This window comes from Nicotiana attenuata, unplaced genomic scaffold (genome assembly GCF_001879085.1).
Source record: "Nicotiana attenuata strain UT unplaced genomic scaffold, NIATTr2, whole genome shotgun sequence".
Lineage (NCBI taxonomy): Eukaryota > Viridiplantae > Streptophyta > Magnoliopsida > Solanales > Solanaceae > Nicotiana > Nicotiana attenuata.
Window position 1 is genome coordinate 1787189 of NW_017670242.1, and position 8953 is coordinate 1796141.

An 8953-nucleotide genomic window follows, 5' to 3' on the forward strand; every position below is an offset into this window, starting at 1 on the left:
GTCTTGTATGTTTTAAAGTCACAAATTGTAGCATGGCCGGGAACCACACTAGTGGATCTTGGGGGGTGCCTAACACCTTCCCCCTGGGATAATTTCAAGCCCTTACCCGTTCTCTAGTTCTTTTCTTTTTTTTACTCCTTGGTGTCCTAATGCACTCAATCATTAGGTGGCAACTTTCTAAATCTCAAAAATCCCAAATTCCCTAAAGGAATAGAGTTGTCCGCCCAAATGTCGTAAACCCAATTTCGCCTTTAGGAAAAGGGGGCATCGACAACCGTCTCTTAGTCCCAAAAGTAAATATGCAGTATAGAGGAATCTCCCGAAGAACCACCTTGTAGTCCCGAAGTAAACATACAACAAATATCCAAAGAAACAACGAATTTAGAGCAAGAATCTCACAGTTAAAGAACTAAATCAAATCAAATAAGTAGGTAATTCAACTAATATGACGACCCAGCCGGTTGTCTTAAGAATTTACGCCCTGATCCCCTATTAACTGCTTCCCCGTGTTTATTTCTGCTATTTTGAATTGTCGGGATGTTCGGTTTCGAGTTTCGGAGAGTTTTGGGACACTTAGTCCCTAAATGAGAGCTTAAGTGTTGGAAACTTGGCCGTAGTCATAACAGTGTGAAGACGGGCTCGGAATGGAAATCCGATAGTTTTGTTAGCTCCGTTGGGTGATTTAGGGCTTAGGGGCGTGTTCAGATTGTGTTTTGGAGGTCCGTAGCTAATTTAGGCTTGAAATGCCGAAAGGTCAAATTTTGAAGTTTCCGGTTCGATAGTGAGATTTTGATCCGAGGGTCGGAATGGAATTTCGGAAGTTGGACTAGCTCCGTAGTGTTCAATGTGACGTGTGTGCAAAATTTCAGGTCATTCGGACGAGGTTTGATAAACTTTTTGATCGAAAGCGTATTTTTAGAGTTTTTGGAATTCTTAGGCTTGAATCCGATTAAAAATAGGTGTTTTGATGTTGTTTTGAGTGTTCCGAAGGTTGGAACAAGTTTGAATGAAGTTATGGAGTATGTTGGTAGGTTTGGTTGAGGTCCCGGGGGCCTCGGAATGATTTCGGATGGTTGACGGGAGGTTTTGGAATGGTTTGAAGCAGCTGAAGCTGCTGATATCTGTCATAACCGCACCTGCGGTTTGGTTTCCGCAGGTGCGGAGCCGCAGAAGCGGTGGATACCGCAAAAGCGGAAACGGAGAAGCTAGGCAGGGACCGCAGAAGCGGTAGGAATTTTTGCAGGAGCGGTACCGCATCTGCGGACGGGGAGTCGCAGATGCGAAAAAGGATCCTGAAGTGAGAAGTCGCATATGCGACCTTTGTTTCGCAAAAGCGGGACTGCAGAAGCAGTCCCGTGGCCGCAGATGCGGAAATAGCTGGGCAGAAATAGAAAATTTCGAGGGCTTGTTTTCAAAAGTTGGAAATTCAAATTGGAGCACGGGAGAGGGCGATTTTGAGCGGAAATTGAATAGGAGATCATTGGGTAACAATTCTTTAACCCTTTCTTGTTATATTCCATCAATCTATAGTTAGTTTCATCATTTAAATTCGGATTGGAGATGAAAATTGGGGAAAAGTTGGAAGAAAGTTCTTAGACCTAAAAATTTGACTTTTGATTGGGAATTTGACCTTAGATTTGGATAATTTTGGTATGCATGAACTCGCGAGAGTATGAGGATTTTGAAAATTTAAAATTTACTCGATTCCGAGACATGGGCCTGAGGGGCTTTTTGTTCATTTTACCTAATTTCGCGTATTAGCTTAGAATTTAATTGTAGAATCAGATACTTGAAGTGTTACTTACAATATGCAATTGAATTGAATAAATTTGGGCCATTTGGAGCCGAGTACTCATGGCAAAGACGTGGTTTCGGGTTTATTTTGAGCTGGTTCGAGGTAAGTGGCTTGCCTAACGTTGTGAGAGGGACTTTCCCCTTAGGATTTGGTATATTTTGTAATTGAAATGCCTTGTACATGAGGTGACGAGTGCGTACTTGTGCTAATTGTTGGAACTCCAGTTTTCACTAAGTAATTACTAGTATGTTTTCTTTCCTGTTTTTATTACTTGCACTATTAAGCCTGTTGTTAGCTTAGGAAAGCATGTCTAAGTGATTTAATTGCCTTATTTGCTCAAACTGCCTTACCTGAATTCTGTGCAGCATGCTAGGCTAGAATTACTTGTTTGCCTTAATATGAAATTTGCCATTTTTGAATATTTTCCTGTTGCTGCTGTGTATTTACATTGGGACTACGGATGTGGGATTCCGGTAGCTCCCCCTTATCTGTTTATTTGGGACTACGGATGTGGGATTCCGGTAGCTCCCCCCTTGTCTGCTTATTTAGGACTACGGATGTGGGATTCCGGTAGATCCCCCTTGTCTGTTTATTTGGGACTACGGATGTGGGAATCTGATAGATCCCCCTGCACAGTTATATGGAACTACGGGACTGCACCCGGTAGATTCTCCCAGTACTGGGTATTTATCTTTGGGACTACGGATCGGGATTCCGGTAGACCCCCGCGCACTGATAGCTGGACTACGGGACGGGATCCCGGGAGATTCTTCGGATATATATGATGGACTATGGGGCGGTATCCCGGGAGATCCACTGGATAGTTGTAATTGGGACTACAGGACGGTATCCTGGAAGATGCCCCGGTTGTTATCTCTGTGTTGAGATGTATTTCTTTCCCGTGATTTATTTTGTCTCTGTTCTATTTGATGTTGTTCTTTAAATTCTATGTTATTTCTTACCGTTGCGCTTATTTATACTGTTTTATTCCACACTGTTAACCCTTATATTTTATCTCTGTAGGGCCCTGACCTTCCTCGTCACTACCCGACCGAGGTTAGGCTTGGCACTTAGTGAGTACCGCTGTGGTGTACTCATGCCCTTTCTGCGCATGTTTTACATGTGCAGATCCAGGTACTTTCACTCAGTCTTATCATCCTTGAGGCGATGCGCTTCTGTAGAGACTTCGAGGTATATCTGCCGCGTCCGCAGACCAAGGAGTCCCTTTGTATTCTCACTTTTAAGTATTAGCCCTTCTGTATTTCTTTTCTTTGTTAGACATTCGGGAGTTATACACTGTTAGATATTCAAAGGCTTGTGGTTCCATGAGATTCCGGGTTTTGGGAAAGTGTATCAGCTTTTGAGGAGTTGTATTGTATATGCTGAGCGGCATTTTTTTAATACTGATCTATTAAGTTATTTTTGGCTTTTAATTATTTCTTCTGCAAGTTTTGTTTATTTTCCATATTGTTAGGCTTACCTCGTCCTAGAGACTAGGTAAATCACGACAGTTCACGGAGGGCGAACTGGGGTCGTGACAAGTTGGTATCAGAGCTCTAGGTTCATAGGAGTCATGAATCACAAGCCGGTTTATTAGAGTCTCACTGATTGGTACGGAGACGTTTGTACTTATCTACGAGAGGCTATGTAACCGTTTGGAAAATTCCACTAAATTTGAAATCCATGTCGTGCGAGATTTTTGATATCATAATTCTAAACTTATATCTTCTATTCTCTCATTGATGGTGAGGACACTCGCTACAAGAGATGACTAGAGCACCTGCACGAGCTGCCACCGAGGAGCCACCAGCAGTTCCAGCCAGAACCCAGGCACCGGATACGCCTACTGCTACTACTACTCCAGCACTTCAGGAGACATTAGCACAGTTCCTGAGCATGTTTGGTGCATTAGTTCAGGCGGGGTTGATTCAAGTTGTACCAACTACTTCATAGATCGGGGAAGGGATCCAGACTTCCGCCACCCGCACTCCAGAGTAGTGAGTTCTCATTGTTCAGGTTCCAGGTGTCATGGCGACACAACCTGTAATCTCAGTTCAGCGGGTGGTGAGGACCTCTCACGAGTAGAGGACAGGTAGGTCCAGGAGAGAGAGGACAGAGGAGGTTAGGAGAGAGAATATAGGGAAGTAAGGAGACCTCATACACTGGAGAGACCCACTAGTCCTTATTTTTGGAGGAAGAGTACGGCATGGTAGAGGTTTTGTGGGTCAGCCAGCTCAGTTTGCGTCTCAGATTTCACATAGTGTTTTAGGTATTTAGGGGTCTTGGAGTACCCGTACCGCACAGTTTCCACTGTCACGTCCTCATAGAGCTTGTTTTGGGTGTGGTGACACACGCCATGTGGTGAGGGATTGCCCTAGACTTGGGAGGAGTGCACCTCCACAGCCTTCTCAGCCACAGCGTGCTCCGCAGAGTTCTCAGGCTATGATCATAGCACCAGTTGCTACCCCACCTGCTCAGCCAGCTAGAGGGGAAGGCCAGGCCAGATATTATGCCCTTCCAGCCCGTACCGAGGCTGTTGCCTCTGATTCTGTCATCACAGGTATTATACTGGTTTATCACAAATATGCATCGGTTCTATTTTATCCAGGCTCCACTTACTCTTATGTGTCTTCTTATTTTGCTCCGCATTTGGGTATACCTCGGGATTCTTTGAGTTCCCCTGTTTATATTTCTACTCTTGTGGGAGATTCTCTTATTGTGGACCGCATTTATCGGTCGTGTTTGGTTGCTCTTAGTGGTTTTGAGACCAGAGCCAGTTTATTATTGCTCAGCATGGTAGGTTTTGATATTATCTTGGGCATGGACTGGTTGTCTCCCCATTATGCTATTCTTGATTGTCACGCCAAAACCGCGACGCTGGCTATGCCAGGTGTACCGCCTGTTGAGTGGAGGGGTACTTTAGATCATACTCCCAGTAGAGTTTCTTTCCTTAAAGCTCAGTGTATGGTTGAGAAGGGGTGTGACGCGTATTTAGCCTATGTGAGAGATGTCAGTATGGATACCCCTTTAGTTGATTCAGTTCCAGTAGTAGGAGATTTTCCCAATGTATTTTCAGCTGATCTTCCAGGCATGATGCCTGATAGAGATATTGATTTTGGTATTGATCTGTTGCCGGGCACTCAGCCCATTTCTATTCCTCCATATCGTATGGCTCCTCCTGAGTTGAAGGAGTTGAAGGATTAGCTACAGGAATTGCTTGATAAGGGTTTTATTCGGCCTAGTGTATCACCTTGGGGTGCTCCTGTCTTGTTTGTGAAGAAAAATGGATGGTTCTATGCGTATGTGTATTGATTATCGCCAGTTGAACAAGCTTACAGTGAAGAACCGTTATCCTTTCCCTCGTATTGATGATATGTTTGACCAGCTTCAGGGCGCACGGTGTTTTCCAAGATTGACTTGCGCTCAGGTTACCATCAGTTGAAGATTCGGGAGCCAGATATCCCGAAAACTGCTTTCAGGACTCGGTATGGTCATTACGAGCTCCTTGTTATGTCATTTGGGCTGACCAATGCCCTAACAGCCTTAATGCGTTTGATGCACAGTGTATTCCGGCCATATCTTGACTCTTTTGTCATTGTCTTTATTGATGACATTCTGGTGTGTTCCCGGAGTCGGGAAGATCATGAGCAGCACCTGAGGATAGTGCTTCAGTCTCTGAGGGAAAAGAAGTTATATGCAAAGTTCTCAAAATGTGAGTTTTGGTTGGATTCCGTGGCATTCTTAGGGCACGTGGTATCAAGTGAGGGTATTCAGGTGGATCCGAAGAAGGTAGAGGTAGTGTAGAGTTGGCCCAGACCATCCTCAGCTACAAAGATCCACAGTTTTCTCGGTTTGGCGAGTTACTACAGTCGTTTTGTGGAGGGGTTTTCATCGATTGCAGCCCCTATGACCAGACCGACCCAGAATGGTGCTCCATTCCAGTGGACGGAAGAGTGTGAGGCGAGCTTCCATAAGCTCAAGACAGCTTTGACTACAGCCCCAGTTTTGATATTGCCTACAGGTTCGGGGTCTTACACTGTCTATTGTGATGCCTCGAGGATTGGCCTTGGAGCAGTTTTGATGCAAGACAGTAGGGTGATTGCCTACGCGTCCAGACAGTTGAAGGTGCACGAGAAGAATTACCCAGTCCACGACCTTGAGTTAGCTGCCATTGTTCACGCCCTGAAGATTTGGTGCCATTATTTGTACGATGTGCCTTGTGATATTTATACTGACCATCAAAACTTGCAGCACCTGTTCAAGAAAAATGATCTAAATTTGCGCCAGAGGAGGTGGTTGGAGTTGCTGAAGGACTATGATATCACTATTATGTATCACCCGGGCAAGGCCAATGTGGTGGCCGATGCTTTGAGTCACCAGGCAGAGAGTTTAGGGAGTTTGGCTTATTTACCAGCATCAGAGAGGCCTATGGCGATAGATGTTCAAGCCTTGGCCAGCCAGTTTGTGAGATTGGCTCTTTCGGAGCCCAGTCGGGTTATAGCTTGCGTGGTTTCTCGTTCTTCCTTATTTGATTGTATCAGGGAGCGTCAGTATGATGACCCTCATTTGCTTGTCCTCAAGGACAAGGTTCAGCATGGTGATGCCAAAGATGTGACCATTGGCGAGGATGGAGTATTGAGGATGCAGGGTCGGGTCTGTGTACCCAATGTTGATGGGCTTCGGGAGTTGATTCTAGAGGAGGCCCACAGTTCGCGGTATTCCATCCATATGGGTGCCGCAAAGATGTACCAAGATTTGAGGCAGCACTATTGGTGGAGGCGGATGAAGAAAGATATAGTTGGGTTTGTAGCTCGGTGCCTCAACTGTCAGCAGGTGAAGTATGAGCACCAGAGACCGGGTGGGTTGCTTCAGCAGATAGAGATTCCGGAGTGGAAGTGGGAGCCGATCACCGTGGATTTTGTAGTTGGGCTCCCGCGTACTTTGAGAAAGTTTGATTCTATTTGGGTGATTATGGATCGGCTGACCAAGTCCGCTCACTTTATTTCTTTGTGTACTACTTATTCTTCGGAGCGATTGGCGGAGATCTATATTCGGGAGATTGTTCGTCTGCATGGTATTCCAGTTTCTATCATTTCGGATAGAGGTACTCTGTTCATATCACGGTTCTGGAGGGCCGTTCAGCATGAGTTAGGTACTCGGGTAGAGTTGAGTATAGCATTTTACCCTCAGACGAACGGATAGTCCGAGCGCACTATTCATATTCTTGAGGATATGCTCCGAGCGTGTGTGATCGAGTATGGAGGGTCTTGGGATCAGTTCTTGCCATTGGCGGAGTTTGCATACAACAACCGCTATCAGTCCAGTATTCAGATGGCGCCGTATGAGGCTTTATATGGTAGGCGGTGTAGATCTCCGGTGGGTTGGTTCGAGCCGGGTGAGGCTAGATTATTGGGCACAAACTTAGTTCAGGACGCTTTGGATAAGGTTAAGGTGATTCAGGATAAGACTCCGTACAGCCCAGTCCAGACAGAAGTGCTATGCAGACCGGAAGGTTCGTGATGTTTACTATATGGTTGGAGAGCGGGTTCTACTTCGGGTTTCGCCTATGAAGGGCGTTATGAGGTTTGGGAAGAAAGGGAAGTTGAGTCCGAGGTTTATTGGCCCTTTTGAGATATTGAGGCATGTTGGGGAGGTTGCTTATGAGCTTGCCTTACCTCCCAGCTTGGCAGGAGTTCATCCTGTATTTCATGTTTCGATGCTCCGGAGGTATCGCGGTGATCCGTCGCACGTGTTGGATTTTAGTTCAGTCCAGTTGGACAAGGATCTATCCTATGTTGAGGAGCCAGTGGTAATATTGGACAGGCAAGTTAGAAAGCTGAGGCAAAGAACATTGCGTCAGTGTTGGTTCAATGGTGGGGTCAGCCGGTCGAGGAGGCGACCTGGGAGACCGAGCAGGATATGCACAGTCGTTACCCTCATCTTTTCACTACTTCAGGTATGTCTCTATGCTCGTTCGAGGATGAACGAATGTTTAAGTGTAGGAAATGTGACGACCCGGCCGGTTGTCTTAAGAAGTTACGCCCCGATCCCCTATTAACTGCTTCCCCCGTGTTTATTTCTGCTATTTTGAATTGTCGGGATGTTCGGTTTCGAGTTTCGGAGAGTTTTGGGACACTTAGTCCCTAAATGAGAGCTTAAGTGTTGGAAAGTTGGCCGTAGTCTGAACAGTGTGAAGACGGCCTCGAAATGGAAATCTGATGGTTCTGTTAGCTCCGTTGGGTGATTTCGGGCTTAGGGGCGTGTTCAGATTGTGTTTTGGAGGTCCGTAGCCAATTTAGGCTTGAAATGCCGAAAGGTCGAATTTTGAAGTTTTTGGTTCGATAGTGAGATTTTGATCCGAGGGTCGGAATGGAATTCCGGAAGTTGGAGTAGCTCTGTAGTGTTGAATGTGACGTGTGTGCAAAATTTCAGGTCATTCGAACGAGGTTTGATAAACTTTTTGATCGAAAGCGTATTTTAGAGTTTTTGGAATTCTTAGGCTTGAATACGATGAAAAATAGGTGTTTTGATGTTGTTTTGAGAGTTTCGAAGGTTGGAACAAGTTTGAATGAAGTTATGGAATGTGTTGGTAGGTTTGGTTGAGGTCCCGGGGGCCTCGGGATGATTTCGGATGGTTGACGGGAGGTTTTGGAATGGTTTGAAGCAGCTGAAGCTGCTGATATCTGTCATAACCGCACCTGCGGTTTGGTCTCCGCAGGTGCGGAGCCGCAGAAGCAGTGGATCAACCGTACAAGCGGAAATGGAGAAGTTAGGCAGGGACCGCAGAAGCGATAGGAATTTCTGCACGAGCGGTACCACATCTACGGATGGGGAGTCGCAGATGCGAAAAAGGAGCCTTAAGTGAGAAGTCGCATATGCGTCCTTTGTTCCGCAAAAGCGGAACCGCAGAAGCGGTCCCGTGACCGCAGATGCGGAAACAGCTGGGCATAAATAGGAAATTTTGAGGGTTTGGTTTCAAAAGTTGGAAATTCAAATTGGAGCTCGGGAGAGGGCGATTTTGAGCAAAAATTGAAGAGGAGATCATTGGGTAACAATTCTTTAACTCTTTCTAGTTATATTCCATCAATCTATAGTTAGTTTCATCATTTAAATTCGGATTGGAGATGAAAATTGGGAAAACGTTGGAAGAAAGTTCTT